The sequence below is a fragment of the Anser cygnoides genome, chromosome 1, assembly GCF_040182565.1.
Source record: "Anser cygnoides isolate HZ-2024a breed goose chromosome 1, Taihu_goose_T2T_genome, whole genome shotgun sequence".
Classification (NCBI taxonomy): domain Eukaryota; kingdom Metazoa; phylum Chordata; class Aves; order Anseriformes; family Anatidae; genus Anser; species Anser cygnoides.
In genome coordinates, this window is record NC_089873.1 from 167,601,405 (window position 1) to 167,619,512 (window position 18,108).

The following is an 18,108-nucleotide window of genomic DNA, read 5'->3' on the forward strand; positions in this document are numbered from 1 at the left end:
AGTGCTTACAGAGACAAAGGTGGGCCTGTGAATTTCCATTTCAATTTTAAGTGCCTAGTGAAGGTGTCTTCCTTAAGCGCCTACTCAGCAGAGAGAAAGAGATCCACTTGAAGACCTCCTTTGGGGGATTCAATCCACCTCAGCCATTAAGCTGATTAGTTACAAAGTGTTTCCCCACCTGCCTGTTTGAGCATATGAGAAGGGTTTTATGGAGAGGAGAGCACGCGAATAAATTTCAGGCAAACTGCTGCCACCTGCCTGGGCAGCCGTGGCTGGAGTGGGTGCTCTCCCAGAACTGCACCTGGGCAGTGCCACGCTTGCACTCTCACCAGTCCTGGAATTGTTACGATATTCTCATAGGCAATCTCAGTACTTAAAAAATCCCATTCCTTCTGCATAAAGACTCAGATTACTCATGTTGACAGATGATTCAGCACTGGGAAGCAGTACGTGCCAGGGGACATACTTGCTCTCTTCCAAGGAAAAAGGGCTCTGTTACATGAGAAGCTCGGGGTGGGAATGAAAATGTTTCAGCTGATGCTAGATTCAAGGATCCTGTTGCTCTCAGGCTTAGGAAAAAAAACTCTGTTTGGTAAGTATCCCTTGTATTGGAATGTAGCTAACGTATTAATAAATACTATTGCCTTTTTGACAGACAACCTACAGACTCTGCATGAAAATATGTTTTCTATTGCAATATCATGACTAGAGCCTCACATAGACATTTCTTTCAGAAACAGAATAGGGATATCGCCTTATTATCCATGCTTTAGTACCATTACTTTTGCTGGACAGAACCCAAAGATAAAGAAATGCTATCAATTTTATCAATGCACCAATGTTATCAACCGCATGTCTGTGAGTCACGTACATGGGATGTGTCCCCTTGATCCTACCAGATCATTCCCATTTGATTCTTAGGGTTAGAATATTTAAGGGCAAGTCTCTCCCTGCCTGGATGGAAGGGAGGGGAGAGGATGTTCCTCCTCAACCTTACTTTCTGTGGCCAGTGTATTCTAAGTATCTGTAACGTGTGACTAAAATATTGAGGATTTTGGTCACTAGCATGACATGCAAGTCAAGAGAAAACCCACAGAAAGAAGGGTGAAACCTTCTGAATGATGTTCACAATGTTCCAGTGCTTCCAATGGTGGTCGTAACCTGCTCATGTGGAGCTCCAGTCAGGTCTCCACCCGGCAGAAAGCCATGTCCTCTGTGTCCCCTGTGGCCTCTCCAGCCACAAGAACTGACGCAGCTACCCGGACAGAGCTCCCAAGGGGACGTGCGTCCATCCAGGTCTCAGGCTGCAGGGTGTGTCTGTTTTCTGTCAGTGTCTGAGGGTGGAAGTTAGTACAGCTGTGGGAGGTGTGCCCAGGTAGAAGAACTGCTCACCCTGGTGACAGAGCATCAGGGAGTCAGAGAAGGAGATCAGCTGGTGGAATCAATCAGACTCTGCCATTCCTGAGACAGATGCATCTGAGGGGAACAGAGAGGGCCCGATATGCCAAACTGACTCAACCTGTAGGGAAGTCTGCTGCCTTCCTGGGACCTGGGTGTGAGATGTTACTAGAAAACTCAACTAGCTGGGTACAGCCTTCTGATTACTATCCATTATTGTTTTCATGTCAGCAGTGATGAAGTAGCAAAGAGAAGTCCAAGTGCAACCAAAAGAGACATAATGTTTTGGGACAATTCTTTAAAGGATCAGGTGCATGGGTAGCATTATCTGTCTTTCCAGTAGCAGGGAACAGTGTTGAACAGGCAGACCCAGCTGATCAATATGTGGCCGCAAGGCTGGCATCACTGGCAGAATTTTGGGTTCCTTGATCATGGGATAGTCTACAGGTCTACCAGGCCTGCTGGCACCTGACAGGATGCACTTTTCACAGAAGGGGGAAAGGATTTTTTTGCAGGAGTTAGCAGGTCTGATTGATAGGGTTTTAAACTAGATTTAAAGTGGGAAAGGGATAAAAACAGGCCTGCCAGTGATAAGCTGGCATGGCAAAATTTGAGAGACTGTGTGCTAGTGAGATCCTTTAGTCTGCTCCACAAGGTGCTGGGTACAATGAAGTGCATTTGAAATGTTCCTACACCTATGCACGCAGCATGAGGAATAAGCAAGAGGAACTAGAAGTCGTAGCTCAGTCATGTGGCTACATCTTTGGCATAAGCAAAACCAGGAGGGAAGAGTTCTGTGACCGGTGTTTTATGATGGATGGTTATAGGTTCTTCAGAAGGGATAGGCAGAGCAGGCAAGGTGGAGGGGTGGCTCTGTATGTAATGAAGGGGCTGGACTGTACGGAGCTTGCAGATGGCGGTAAGGATTAAAGGACAAGCAAATAAAGCTAATGTCATTGTGGGAATCTACTATAGACCCATTGGTGACAACACTGATGAATTATTATTTAAGAAACTAAGAGAGACCTCTGGATTAGCCATCCTTGTACTTAAGGGTGACTTCAACTCACCAGATGTTAACTGGGAATACTACACATCTGATACAAACAGGTCCAGGAGATTCTTAAAACACCCTGATGATAACTTCTTGGTACAGGTACCCAGGGAGCTGACTAGCAAAGGTGACCTCCTAGATTTGTTGCTTCTAAACAGAGAAGGTCTCATGGGTGAAATGGTGATTGATGGATGTCTTGGCCACAGTGACCACGAAGTAGATGAGTTTAAAATCTTTGGTGATGGGAGGAAAACTGCCACTAAAACTTCAGCCCTTCAGGCTGCTCAAGGAACTAGTTAATAAGGCCCCCTGGGAAACTGCTTTTGAAGGCACTGGAGTCCATCAGTACTGCTAACTTTTTAAGTACCACCTCTTAAGAACACAGGATCAGGCAATTCCAAAATGTCGGAAGTCAAGCAGGTAAGGCAGAAGGCTGGCCTGACTGAGCAGGGTTCTTCTTCTAGAGATTAGGTGGAAGAAGAAACCATGGACACTGGAAGTGAGATTGGGCGACATGGGAGGGTTATGGAGTTGCTGTTTACCATTTTAAGGAAAAAATTGTGTGGCCAAAATTCAATTAGAGTTGAAGCTGGCCAGTACTGTGGGTGACAACAGAAAGGTCTTTTAAAAATTTGTTAACAGCAAAAGGAGAGATAATATTGGTCCATTACTTGATCGGGATGGTCACCTCACTAACAGGGATGTAGACAAAGCAGAAACATTTAATGCTTTCTTCACCTCTGTCTTCAACACCAATGCTGGGTTTTGGGACTGCGGAGCCCTGAGTTGGAGGACCATGACTGCAGTAACGATATACTCCCAGCCAACTCTGAACTTGTGCAGGATTTGCTGCTCCTGCTGGATGCACATAAATCTATGGGGCCTGATGGGCTTCATCCCAGATTACTGAAAGAGCTGGCTGATGTCATTGCAAGACCTCTCTCAATTATTTTTCAGCATTCTTGGGAATTTGGAGAGGTCCTGGTTAACTGGAAGCCAGCAAATATTGTTCCAGTTTTCAAGAAGGGCAAGAAAGAAGACCCTGGTAATTGCAGGCCTGTCAGTGTCACTTCAGTGCCTGGTAAAATTATGGAGAAGATTGTTCAGGGAGTTATTAGAAAACATCTGAAAGACAACACAGTCATTGGACACAGCCAGCACAGGTTTGCAAGAGAAAAGTCCTATTTAACAAGCTCAATTTCCTTTTATGATAAGGTATCCACTTAGTTGACCAAGGGCATCCAACTGATGTAATCTTTCTGGATTTCAGAAAAGCTTTTGATACTGTTTCTCACAGTATCCTTCTGGACAAAATGTCCAGCATACAGCTAGATAAGTACATAATGTGACAGGTGAACAATTAATTGGCTGATGGGCTGGGCTCAAAGTGTTTTAGTAAATGGAGTTATATCAGGCTGGCAGTCGCTAGTGGGGTTCCACAGGAGTCCATTTTAGGGCCATTTCTCTTCCATGTTTTCATAAATGACTTAAATGCAGGACTCAAGTACATATTAAGGAAGTTTGCAGATAACACTAATTTGTGAGGAGATGTTGGCTCCCTCTAGGGTGGAAAGGCCTTGCAGAGAGATCTGGACAAATCAGAGGGCTGGGCAATCACCAACAACATGAAGTTTGATGAGAGCAAGTGCCAGATTCTGCACCTGGGATGGTGCAACCCTGACTATATGTACAGAATGGAGGATGCAAGGCTGGAGAGCAGCCCTGCAAAAAGTAATCTGGGGCTTATAGTTGATGGCAAGTTGAATATAAGTCAACAGCATGCCCTGGCAGCCAGAAGGGCCAGCCACGTCCTGGGTTGCATCAAGCACAGCATTGCTAGCTGGTTGAGGGAAATCATTGTCCTGCTCTGCTCTGTGCTGGTGTAGCCTCACCTTGAGCATTGTGTGCAGTTTTGGGCGCCACAATATAAGAAAGCCATAAAACTATTAGAGAGTGTCCAAAGGAGGACTACAAAGATGGTGTAGGGCAAGACATGCAAGGAGCAGCTGAGGTCTGCTCAGCCCAGAGCAGAGCAGGCTGAGGGGAGGCCTCATGGCGGCCTGCAGCTCCCTCACGAGGGGAGCGGAGGGGCAGGCGCTGAGCTCTGCTCTCTGGGGACAGCGACAGGACCTGAGGGAATGGCATGGAGCTGGGACAGGGGAGGGTCAGGCTGGGTGTTAGGAAAAGGTTCTTCACTGAGAGGGTGGTCGGGCACTGCAACAGGTTCCCCAGGGCAGTGGTCATGGCACAGAGCCTGCTGTAGTTCAAGAAGCATTTTCACAATGCTGTCAGAAATATAATCTGATTTTTGGGTGGTCGTGTGTGGAGCCAGGAGCTGGACTCTGTGATCCTTGCAGGTCTCTTCCAACCCAGGATATTCTGTGATTCTATGAATGTTGCTCTTACCTCAAATGACTATGTGGAAGGTCACCCTTCCTATTTTCATGTTATCAAAGTTTGCCAAGTGAAAAAGATGAGAACAAGAAAGCTGTACTGAAAAAACATACAGTGTTGCTAAGTGTCTAGAGGTAATTTACGTATACGTGGGTATTAGGACTAACCCACAAATATGCAATTGGATCTGAAAGCTCTTTCATCCTTTACCTTTTCATACTGTTTAAATCTTTTTTTTTTTTCTTCCATACCAGAGGCTAGTGATTCTGGAATTCTCAATTATGAGACAGGAAATTAGTGCCTCCCAGAGCAAGCCTCCCAGAGCAAGCTCATACTGCAAATTGTCTTTAAAGTCACTTGGTCCCTTAACAAATTAAATTAATTTAATTCATTTCAGGCCGTCATGATGGCCATGCATAGACAAGGTGTATATGCTCCGCTTGGAACTGCCCTTTTACTTTCAGAAAAACAGATGTGAAATTTAGATGATCGTGTCTACACAGGAAGGTCAAACATGGGTCTTCTTCATGTGACACCTAATTTCGAATGGAAAATGTTATGCTATTTTATATGCTGACATCAGAGGTATTATTTTAGTTAATTCCCTTCAGCTGCAAAATTTGATTTCGGTGCCTCTTACTGGCAGCAGAAATCAATTAAAAAGAAAATCTTGTACAATCATAACTGTGGGTTTTCTACACTGGAAATTTTTGCAGTAATTTAGCTGTTTCACATTCTTAGTGTGGAAAGGATAGAGGGAAAGGGATGCATATCAATTTAACTTAGCCAGGACTAAAATCAGCATTGTTAACTGTGCCAAGTGAGTGTATCTAGATGATACATTCACTTGGCATCACTGCAGTAATGTCAGAGGAGGATAGAGCCATTATTGTTCATTTATGAACGCAGGTACACATATTCTTTATCATTTTATTCAGCCAACTGCTGCAAAGTATCTTATTTAGAGAGCAAGAAGTAGTTTGGCTACTACCAGACAATATTGAAAAGGAATCATGGTCATACAAGGCAAACACCTCTGTTGGGATTCATTTCTTAGTATCACAGAATGTTTTAAGTTGGAAGGGACCTTAAAGATCATCTAGTTCCAAGCCCTCTGCCATGGCAGGGTTGCAGAATGCTGCATGTATGTATTTCAGGATGTCATGTGTGGCCTCTGGATACTTCTCCAGAAGAGTGCAGGTCTCCTGTAAGCCTTGTGTTCTATCTACAAGTCCTGCATAGACATCATGGATATGCTTCACAAATCGTGCTAGGTGCCCACATGTAGGTAAATGAGTCCTTCTCCTAAGATGGGACTGATGTCCATACTGCAGAGACACTGAAATGCCTGCCTTTGGGGTGGGCTCCATGTCATCTAAGCGTCTTTTAAAGACCTCCAGGGATGGTGACTCAACCACTTCCCTGGGCAGCCCCAGGAGAACAAATAGTCTGCATTTTTGCAATGGAATAAAAACACATGGCATAAAATACAGTCAAGATACATTTTAAAGAGTGTTGGAGGAAAAAAAATGTTTTGTTTTGTTTTGTTTTGTTTTTAAAAAGATCTGTGAATTTAATAAAACTAGAGTTGGCTGTTTTCCACTTACAACAATATCACTGTTTCAAGTGTTTTTTCCCTTCAAGGTCACTAACTTGAAGGCTACATTCAAGATCACTAACTTGAAGGTTACATCCAACAGTGTACGTGGCTGTGTAGCTAACTACTGCATATGTAGCTGCTCAGGGGTGTACCTGTAAGTGGTTCCTTAAATTTTCAGGAACTGAAACAGCATGGCAGACATGAGCCGACTGCCTTTCTTTGTTAGAATTACCAGTTGATGGGAGCAGTTACGGAGGTAACCTCACTGTAATTAGAAAGTTCTGACATAAAGTGGCTGCAAGAGAGTAATAGGAAAAATGTCTGCCAGTGATTTTATGACTATATACGTCCGTAAGTATATAAGTATAAACATAATACGTATGGTTGTGTTAAGTATATTCTTATTCTTGTTAAATATAGTTATAACTATAGTCTTAATAGTCTGATAAGTATATTTGCTGTTATATTACTGTTTTTTAGTCATAATTGTGAATAGTCTTATTCATAAGTCTGTTCACTGTCTTAGTACTTTTGATAAGTTTGTTGAACATATAATTATCCACAAACTCTATCTGCTGTTATATTACCTATTTTCCTCCCTGAAATTGCCTTTCTGCTACCTTTAATTGCTGCTGCTATTAACTGGTACTATACCCTTAATATGTGTTACATATATACTTGTTCCCTGGTAGTATCTGTAATAGCTTATTTCTGTTTGGGTATGTAGAAGGAGAGTGTCTGCTTCTTTAAGGGTATCTGGTCAAGGGCCTTTTTCCAAGGCAACAAGGGACAGTAAGAAAGGGAGGCAGTGGTGGGGAGTAAGTCTGGTTGGTCACACTGACTTTTGAGCATGTGAGAATGTAGGAATGTGTATTTAGATAGAGGCCTTCTAAGCTGGGAGACAATAACAAGGAACAGACCTCCCAGTCACACTAATTGGCAGGCTAACAAGCTTACAAGCGCCACTTCCAGGAAGGATGAACCTCGTGCCTCACACTGTGGAGCAGGGGCCCAGACTGGGAGGGTGCAGAATGACAGAGCTCTGCAGACCCATGGGGGGTGTGCAGGGGAAGACAGAGCTGGAGGAACAAAGAGTGGGGATAGGTACAAAAGGGTACAAAAGAGCTGGTTGTGTGTAAAACAGAGCCAGTCAGAATGCTTGTTTGGCCAAGCTCTGTGGCTGAACACTGCAGTCTGTCCTATCTTCAGATTTTTTTTTCTCATTAAAACTCTCTCTCTCTATTTGCACCCTCTCTCCCATGTATTTGTGCTGCAGAGCAGGCCTGGGATCCAGGCAGGGTTGGTGGGCAGGCAGAGAGGCCGTGCTGGTACTGGAAGGATCCGTGTATGTGCGTGTGCTTGTGGACCTGGAGACTGCTGTGTGTGTGTGTGACTGCACTAGCGAGCCGCTATCTCTGCCAGCCACAGCGGAGGAAGGGGTCTCAGCTGTATATGTCTGTTTCGTGTGAGGCATGTTGAAGGCAGCCCTTGGCTGGGGCAGCCTGTGTGACCGGTCATATCTGTGTCCTGTCTCTGTCTGTGTGTGTCTGTGTGTCTCTAGGATACATGCTCAACTTTGCTACCAGCTGAACCTGCACAAAGGAAAGTGGCAGCCCAGGCTGGGCCTCAGCAGCCAGACAGGAGCAGTCCTGGGTTGGAGCGGGTGGAGGAGGCAGCCGCGCTCATTGCTCTTCACCTCCCTTAACATTATCTGTATATATATTTGCCTTATTAATCATAGTATTTTTGTTAGTGGTGATTTGTGTTGATCTCTAATAAATAGAGCAAAGAGAGGCTTTAGCAAACCCTCTGGTCCTTGTGTTTTACAGAATCCTAGGAACTCACTGTTGTGATCTCTATATACGTGCAGACTGTGTAGCCCCCTCCACTTTTCTGGATGGTGATGCCAGGAAAAATGGAAACCAAGGGGATTGTAATGAATTTCAAGCACTGTGTCTTTGATGAGAAAATAGCCCTTTGGGGTGTCATGAGACATGCAGGCCCATTTGTCAAAAAGTGCAGGAAAGTCACTACTTCTTACTGCCAAGGAGTAGCGATTTCCACAAAAGGCGAATTCCCATGGGTCGGTCAGAGAGAGGTCTAGTTGCGGGAAAAATATCAGCCTGTGGATTCAAACTGCCTAGCATGAAGAGAGATAAATACATCATGTACATTTTTCTCCCTAAATATTGTGACAAGCTTTATCATTTAGATGCCTTGGTCCTGACTTAGACACATAGCTCTGAACAACAAGCTTAGAAAAAACGATCCTGTAGTATCAAAGAGAGAGTTTGGGGTCAAATCCTGCCCAAATACGCATTTTGAGAAGAGGCTTCATGGAGCCTGCCTTGATTTAATGCAGTCTACAGAGGCATCAAATAAAACTTCCATGCCAGTATTTGGGGCAACAAGCCAATCTTTGTCCCAGTTTTGTGAGGAACGTTTAGTTTCTTCCTGTTATGAGCAATGTCACTACAGTCACAATTTTTCAGTGTGCCCAGAGTTTGGCACACTGAAAAATTGTGACTGGCTTGGGCAGTATCTGTTAAAAAGATACACTTGAAACCACCTCCTTCCTGTTGCCATGTTTTGACTTCTCCTGTGCTTTCCACAAACTTCTTTGACAATGTTAAGCCAAGTCTCACCCTCACCGTCTTGCAATTTCTTCTATTCTTGTTTTTCAGCTTTGACCTTGCATTGCAAAAGTGACCTGCTTCCTGATTTATCCTCAGGTAAAATGGACTGGCTGAAAGCCTTTGTCTGCATATGCCCAAAGAAGTGAAGATATGCTCAGATACAATCATCCTTTTGCCAGAGCTGAGAAGTATTAACAGTAACAGTATGGGTAACTGTTTAAATTCTGAAGAGTTGGGTCTGCTTATCACATGTTGTACTGCTTAACCATGGATCTCACACCTTTCCAGTGTCATAGAAGTGCAAACAGAGGAATGTGCCCCAAGAAAAACAGCAGAGCCAAATTTGATTATCGGCTATACACTATTAACAGCTCTCAACTCTCACTGCTTGCGATCTTCTTTAGTTTAATTAATTGCATGATCTGAGACAAAGCTTTTGGATAAATACACGCTTATGAATATTGCAGATAAGCAAGGAATTCTAAATGACATTCATCATTTCATCATTCCTTTCCTTTTGGAGTGTCATTAATTTGCATTTGCCTTTCTATTTTCTCTTCCTTTTTTTTTGGAAATTTTTTTTTTCTTTTTTTCTTTTTTTTTCTCTTTTTTTCTTTTTTTTTTTCTTTTTTTCTTTAACCGCAGAAAAGTGGGCATGGTTAGAATAATAGAAGGACAAACTTATTGCATTGATTTTCTTTCTTTTTTTTTTTTTTTTTTAGAATTGACATAATGACATTTCACTAGTAGGAGACTTTGAATTGCTCTACAACTTTTTTGAGCTTTTATTTCTATTTATGTGTATGTTAAACCAATTCACTGCAAAGCTGTAACTGCTGCAGCTTAGCAGAGTAAGAGTCCCTGTGAACATTCAGAGGAAGGGCATGGAAGGAATGAAGGTTAAAAAGAACCCAATCTCATACTCAGTCATATAAATTTAATTTAGTGAACTCATGTTCAACTTATAATTCAGTCACAGAAAGATCTTAACGCAAAGTTGTTCAATACACAAATACATTTTGTCACATAGCTTCTATTGTTAGGTGCTAGGAGCGTTAGGAACTCTGGTTGTGTATGTGTCTACGTATCTTGAGGAGAAAGAAAAAAGGAGGGTCCCCTCTCTGTGACCTCTGCTCAGAGCAGGGCACAGGTGACCCAAGGGGCCAGTCAATCCAGCCAGAAATTGACCCTGTTTTCTCGTGAGCATGTCCCTCTCCCGCAAGTCAACACAGGCATCCATCTATACCTCATGCAGGAGCATAGGAGGACCCAGGGAACTACAGACTGGTGAGCCTCACATCTGTGCATGGAAAAATCATGGAACAGATCTTCCTGAAAGCAATATCAAAGCACATGCAGGACAAGGAGGTGATTTGTGACAGCCACAATGGCTTCACCAAGGACAAATTGTGCCTGACCAACCTGGTGGCCTTCTATGATGGAGTGAGTGCATCAGTTGACAAGGGAAGACTGACTGATGTCATCTACTTGGACTTCTGTAAGGTCTTTGACACATTCCCACGTGACATCCTGATCTCCGAATTGGAAATGCATGGATTTGAAGGATGGACCATTGAGATGATAAGGAGTTGGCTTGAAGGCCACACACAGATAGTGGTGGTCAATGGCTCTATGTCCATGTGGAGGCCAGTAATGAGTGGTGTCCCTCAGAAGTCTGTCTTGAGATTGGTACTGTGTAATATGTATCTGCAAGTCTGCAGATAACATCAAGCCAAGTGTGCAGTAGATACAATAGAAGGAAGGGATGCCATCCAAAGAGGCCTGGACAAGCTAGTTAAGTGGGCTGATGGGAACCTAATGAGGTTCAACAGTCTAAGTGGAAGGTGCTGCACCTGAGTCAGGCAATCCCTCTCAGAGGGTGGTGAGGCACTGGAACATGTTGCCCAGAGTTGTAGATCCCTGTATGGGGTTTACATGGCAAGGTTTTAGTAGTGGGAGGCCACAGGCGTGGCCTCTGTGAGCAGAGCCCAGCAGCTGCCCCATGTCAGGTCAGGGCCAGCTCCAGCCAGCTCCAAAAGGGACCTGCTGCTGGCCAGAGCTGAGCCAGTGAGCAACTCTGGTTGGGTCTCTGGGAGAGCAGATTTAAGGAAGGGAAAAAAACAAACAAACAACTGCTGGGCCATTCTATGATTCATAGCCCTGTTCAGACCCAGTGCTGGCACGTTCTTTCCTGATTGACAGGATGGGCAGCAGCTGGATGTGGCAAAGGGTCTCCAAGGCAGTGAGGACTGTCCAGGATACAGTATGTCCCTAGGGCCTGACATGGGGATAACCCTGGCCTAGCCTATCCTATCCAGCAGGCAAACCCCCACAAGGATCTGTAAGCAGGGCCAGCAGCATCAGAGCAAATAAAGCTTGAAATCTTTTGATGCTTCCAGCAGCCCCATGACTTGTATCAGAAAATCTGCTTCCAAGATCACACACTTCATGGGCAGCCAGGGCAACAAAGACATCCAGGTGTCCTGTGCTCCCACCACCCCTGGGAAGGCAATGGCACTCAGCAATTTGGCAGCACAGAGCGAGACACCTGTATATGGAGGTCTAGTCCTGCTCATAGCAGCAGAGGTGAAGGTGGTAGGGCATGAGAGAAAAGCCTGTACTGGGCTGGTCTTTTTTCTTCAGCTTTCCTCTTACTGATTCATCTTTTCATGCTTCTCCCTCCTGCTGATACTCTCCTGATTTAGGCTTTGCAAATCTCCAGCTCAATGTAGTCAGGAGGACATCCTGCCTCTTTGCAGTTCTTGGTGCTTCTCAGCTTTTGTCTGACAACTTTTGATCGCTGGCTACCTCCCATATGCCTCCCACACACGCCTTTGCCCCAGTGGAGGTCACACTGCTCCCATCCTCAGGCAAAAGACTTCTAAAATTGTGCCTGGCTATGCCATCCCATTATACTACATGTCCATGCCAGGATCAGTCCCATCACTGGGGCATGCTCATTTTTGGTTTGGAGGCCAACACACAGGAATTTGGTGGAGATTAGTGTGCGGGCAATGACGAGGTGTGCCAGGTTCCTCTGCCTGCTTGCCTGCTGCACCATGTAGGGCTCTGCTAACCCTTGGTCCCAATGAAGCATATTCAAAGCCCTCTGACAGTCCCACATGCGGATGTGCTGCCAGGCTGTGTTGAAGAGAAAGGAGGTCCCTGTGTCCTGTGGAGGTTTCACATGGAGTTTGAGCTATATAGAAGAGGGAAAGGGGTGGTAGTCAATGGCTTCTGCTGGCACAGTGACTGCAGTGTTTTACAGAGGATGGTGGGAACATTTCCTTGGAAGGGAAGGGAAGGGAAGGGAAGGGAAGGGAAGGGAAGGGAAGGGAAGGGAAGGGGGAAGGGAAGGGAAGGAAGGGAAGGGGGAAGGGAAGGGGGAAGGGAAGGGAAGGGAAGGGAAGGGGGAAGGGAAGGGAAGGGAAGGGAAGGGAAGGGAAGGGAAGGGAAGGGAAGGGAAGGGAAGGGAAGGGAAGGGAAGGGAAGGGAAGGGAAGGGAAGGAAATATGAATTATTCCGTACATTATTATTATTATTATTATTATTATTATTATTATTATTATTAAAGAAAGAAAAGAATTTGTTATTATCCTATAAAGATATGTTAGTGTGAAGAAGCCATTCAGTGTTAAATGTGCCTAGAGCATTTAAGCAAACTGATGATTTCTGTACCTCTACAGTATTTGCTTCTCTAGGAAAGGAGATTGTCTTTGTTTCTATAATTTTGCTAATGGTAGGCAGTGTCATATAGCCATGGAACCTTCTATGGCTGTCTTTGATTTTCTTTTATGGTCCACTAACTGCTTCATTTCCCGTAGTTCATACTTTTTTGTTACATAGAAGGTTAACTACTGAAAAACAAGATCTTCAAATGTAAGATTCCTACTGTCAACAGCAGATTCATTTCAGGAACTATGGTATAAGACAGTATTGTGAGAAACTCTGACTTTGGCATCTGTAAAGGCAAAGCTGAATGTTTACATCACTTAGGTGCCTTTTCTTGTAGGTGCTACTCTTTCTCTAATCTCAGGAGCAGCAGAAGTACATCCCTGCTTCTCTGAATGTAGACTGCAATATAGTAGAAAAAAAACATGTACTTTCTGAGGTAATTGCGAAAAGAGACAAAGAAGATCTTTCCAGTATTTTCAAATAAGCCAGAATGCTCCAAATGACTCTGTGCCTGCAAGGATAAATTTGATGTTATACTTTGTTATCTAACATTGGCCACAGACTTAAACAATGAAATGAGATGGCACTGTAATGAAATTTGACTAGTCTCCTTGAAGCCACAGAAGAACTGCGACTATTAAATGAATTGCAAGGGAGAGAGAAAAATTATCTCTGGACAGACATTTGTATATTAGGTGGTGATTTTTCTACAGATGCAGTAATTACAATTTTAATTCATGCATGAAGAAAAGGAGGGAGCACAGATTACTTCTGTCAAAATAGTTCTGAATGCTATGAATACTGTGAAGCTGTTAATGAGTTATGTTCCCTTGGAGGAAATGTTAACATGTCTTTTTCTTTAGAGTTATTTTGCTCTACTCCCTTGTTATCTTGTGGAAAATGTTGATTGTCATTCAAGTTTCAAAATAAGAATATAATGAGTATGTAGGATTTCAGAAAGAAAACACAAAACGAAAGACAAGCAAAGCCTTTTAGCTGAAAGTATTTTTTTTTCATTCTTCAAAAGTACTTCAGTTGTTCCGAAAAGTATCTGTAAAACTGCGCTTATCTTGCCACATACCTTAATCACACGATAATGAACTGTGCTGAGTGGTGACATGCATCAGTAGCTCCATTATAACATTATAATGCAATACTGTTAATGCATTTTGCTGCAGTGCAGAACATTACTCCTAATGGAAATAATGTCATGATTTGTTGTGTTGTCTATCCCAGGTTTTGCTAGAGCACTTGAGCACTTAATAGACTGACAGAATACTTGGGTGTGTGATGGAATCAAGAGTTCACAACCAAACAAAGGATAGGAGAACTAGGGGAAATGCTCACTATTTTGTGACAATTTACTCCAAATAGAATGACATTAAAAATCTGAACAACTTTCCTGGAGAATTATGAGAAAGACATTTGTTAGAAATGGAAAAACATCTAGTATTTTAAGAAGAATCAAAAAGAACTGAAGAGCATGAAATTACTTTCTTGTCTAATAAGACATTTATGTATTTTCTTCCTTCTTTTATTAAATATGTTCTACAGAATCATACATCAACATATTTTGGGAGCGAAAGAAAAAGCCTCTTAGGTTGGGATTTTGCTACACTGATTGAGAAAGTGATGTTAGTAACTTCTATAACAGGGTCTGTTCCCAATAAGAAGACACCCAGTGCATGAAAACCCTGCCCTAGTCCTTTCCAGTGACAGTGCCATATTGATCCAGCATCAACATGTAAGACATGTAATGCAAGATTAACTCATTCTTGGTGCTACAGGATGATCAAAATGAGAATATCTGTATTGATTGCTGTTTCCTGTTAATACATGGGATGTTCAACAGTGGTTATGACTAAACAGTACCAATGCAGATACAATGCATGAGCTTCCGCGTTACTTTGAGGTATCAGATATTCATCAGTCTGGGTTAGAAAAAATAATATTTTCCATCTTGCATTATTGCAAACTTAGGTTTAATACAATTCATATTTATTTATTTATTTATTTATTGCAATTGGAAATGGAACACTGGGTGAGCTGTCCTGTTATGTATTAATTTCTGTATTATTGTGTTAGAAGAGGAAAAGTTGATTTTTTTTACTCCTGTATTTTCTCTATTACAATCATAATGTCTATTTTTATTTTTAGTTTTAGTTGATCCAACATGATTACAAATGTAGGGAATTACTTGGTCCTTGTTTCCCAGCAGTACTCAGAGCTAGCATTATACTATAGACTCTAAAGTGAACCTATATTGAGGATTATTTGAAGTTCTCTATGAGAATGAGCTATAGAAGTCTTCAGCTTATTTATTTTTCAGAATTAAACCAGTGTTTTACTGGCATTTTTAAGATCTATGCCTCAGAATTTTTCCCCTAAGGAAATTAATACTTCAAATGAAAGTAAACAGAACGTTTTACTGTGTTCCAGTTTCACTTAGTAACAAAAGTGCTGATTCCACTTGAATCAACAAGCAACTAATGAAGATAAACTGATTATCAGAAAACACCATCTTTAAAAGACATCAGAATATAATGGCTAAAGATTTGAAGTAACAATTATTGTAAATTGGAATTCCCTGGACTGCTACTATAGAAATTATGTTAATTTTTAAAATAAGGGCAGAATATGAATTGACCTAGAAAAGACTGAATATAGATTACATTTTGCTTTTGATCATTTATTCAAGAAAAAGCAGCTATTCAGATAAGAATGAAGAATCATTTAGAAATCCAAGCAGAATTTCTTGTTTTGTTGTTGCTAAGTAAAGAAGGGGAAATATACATTAAAGAATGCTATAATTATACATTTTGCATAGCTCTTCTAAAACCACTTGTACCATCTTTAAGGCAATGTGTAACATAAAGCTGATTCCTTTGCAGTTCCAGCTTCCAATTTACTTGCATGTTACTGAAATTGCTTTCATTTCTTTCACACGAACTTCTTTTTATAAACAGACATGGGACTCTGCAGATTGAATTACTCTCACTAACTACAAAGTTGGCACAATGTACACTTCAACATTGCTTATCTGAAAGACATCTCATCCAAAGACATTCAGCCTGAAGAAATCTTCTCTGCATGAATGTACTGCAGATACTGAAAACTACCCTCCACCAAGCTCCAAAGATTGTTAATTGCAATAAAATTAATCAGTATTAGTTATTGAAACAGTATTTTTCACTGTTCACTATTGTCATAAATATTTGTGTGTAATCCAGAAGTATATCATCAATGACAGATAAAGGAAGGCCAGAAACATTTCCATAAGTAAAAATGGGTCTAGAAAAGAGTATTTTAAAGCAATGAGATAGAAAGAAGTAAGGTCCTATTTCCTTATCATGGAAAATGCCAGTGTAACATTTTGAAATACCAGTATATAATACAATAAAGCTATTGCAGGCATTGCAGTTGTTTGGCTTAATTCAGGTCCCTAAACACAACAATCTAGGGGTATCTGAGCTGCTCTGGGTACCCTGCCTGGCCTCTGTTGCTTGCCACAGGCAGGTGAAGGTCTCCAGTATATCCTGCAGTACCCCTGGGGGACCCCATGTGTACGTCTAAGGGCACTGAAACCCTGTGTTCAGGCAGCTCAGCTAAGCTTCCATGTCTTAACTCCCAAGCTGACATCAGATAATCACAGGAACTAAGTAAGGAGAACAGTGAGAAGAGAACAGTAATATTGAAAACTGAAGAAGGAACACCGTATTGGGTTGCACATACCTTACAGTTCCCTTACAATTATTGTCTGCCTTCTCTGTCAGTGAGATGCCAACATTTTACTTATTTGCTCACTCTCTCATTTCTCTGCTTCTGAAAACCTTGCTTTATTTAGTTACTCTTTGAAATATTAAAAATAACTATATCTTCTGGACAATAAGAAACAAAAGATTTTTCAGCTTACAGAGAATATGTATCTGTCCCAGTAACATCCTTATCACTGTCTCTGTAATGTTTCCTTAATTTCTATTGCGATTTATATTCTCTTGTTATATATATGTGTGACCCTTCTGTACCAGCAATAAAGCACATGAGTTTTAACAACATTAAGGTGTTTGAATGCTTTCCTAATACCAAACAGAGTAAATGATGCAGTCAGAATAGTTTTCTTTTATTCTACAAAAGGTGTAAGAAGGTTTCTGTCAAAAAAAATCGTATTACTGTGAGACCATGAAACTGGAAACTAACATAATTGTATTTTTTAATACATGTGAATGTACCAAACTTTTGGAAAGATTCTCTCTGTGAAGCACAATAGGATGAACATTGTCACATCATTGTAAGCTGAAAGAGACTCTGCCAGGATTTCAAAAGCTAAATTGGAAACAGATGTCTGCCCACACAAAGAAAATGATCTTATTAGTAAATGTTTCTTCTCATGATGACAAAAGTGAGACTTCATCCAAAGAAAAGAGAAATTGTGCATAGCAGAAGACGGACTATAGATTTCATTAGCAGAAGTGAAGGGAGCAGTTTTAGTCATTTAATTAAGAATTGTTGTATTATGGATGTTTTGAACAATTTGATGGAAGTATGGCAATCCACTCCCTCTTAGAATTACAACGTAAATCCTCTATATTTTCTTGCTAATTTGGGGGCATATTTGTTTTTCTTTTTAGGAGATTGATGGAAACTATTTTAAGATTACATGGTGATTGGAAATTCTGGAAGTAATGTAAATTCTTTTCTTTATACAAAATGACAAGCAATGTTCTTAAGCAAAAATAATGTGCTCCCACAGTTAACAGTCTCGGCTGTTGATATCTTGCTTAGATGTGGTTAGAAAAGCTTTGGGGGATAATAAAAATTCACTTTTATTTAGCCACAGCTTTGCTTCAAAAATGGTGTCCCCCATCGAAATCAAATTCAGTTTTAATAACAGTAATTATCACAATGGGAAATTCTGTAGCACTTTTCACAAGTGGACCCCAAAGTGCTTGGTAAGGATGAGTAGAGGATCGTTTACTGCATTTTGCTGTCTTTGGTTGGGGCATATTGTTATGAATTTGAAACAGAAATGTCTGTTCACAGCTGGTGCATATAAAATATTTCTTTTCAAGTAACAATAATGATCTTAAAGAATTTCAAGTGTTCGCTCCCTAATGTAAAACCTTAAAAGCCTTTACGTAAGTGTGAATCCTCAGATGAACTAAATGGAAAGTTGTCCTTGACTCATGTCATGTAGAACACAGGAGCCCTAGCAAGGGGCTGTCAGGGTAGATATTGAGGTCAAGGGGACTTTCAACATCAACATGGAGAGTCTTGACAAAGAGTCCCAGCACTCCCAAGCCCTTGATGTGATTCTCCTGCTTTCAACATCCTGTGTTTTTAATGTCTTACAG

The 18,108-nt window shown here is 41.7% G+C and overlaps 1 long non-coding RNA gene across 2 annotated transcripts; it reads left to right on the forward strand.

Moving 5' to 3' along the window:
* The first annotated feature begins 481 nt into the window (after positions 1-481).
* LOC125184678 (uncharacterized) lies at positions 482-16,860 on the forward strand. 2 transcript variants are annotated; one of them, XR_010827388.1, is made up of 3 exons: positions 482-592; positions 9,131-9,178; positions 15,724-16,860. It is a non-coding gene; the product is annotated as an uncharacterized lncRNA (long non-coding RNA). The 2 variants fall into 2 exon arrangements; XR_007169040.2 differs by lacking the exon at positions 482-592 and adding an exon at positions 6,466-6,797.
* Positions 16,861-18,108: the final 1,248 nt, after the last annotated feature.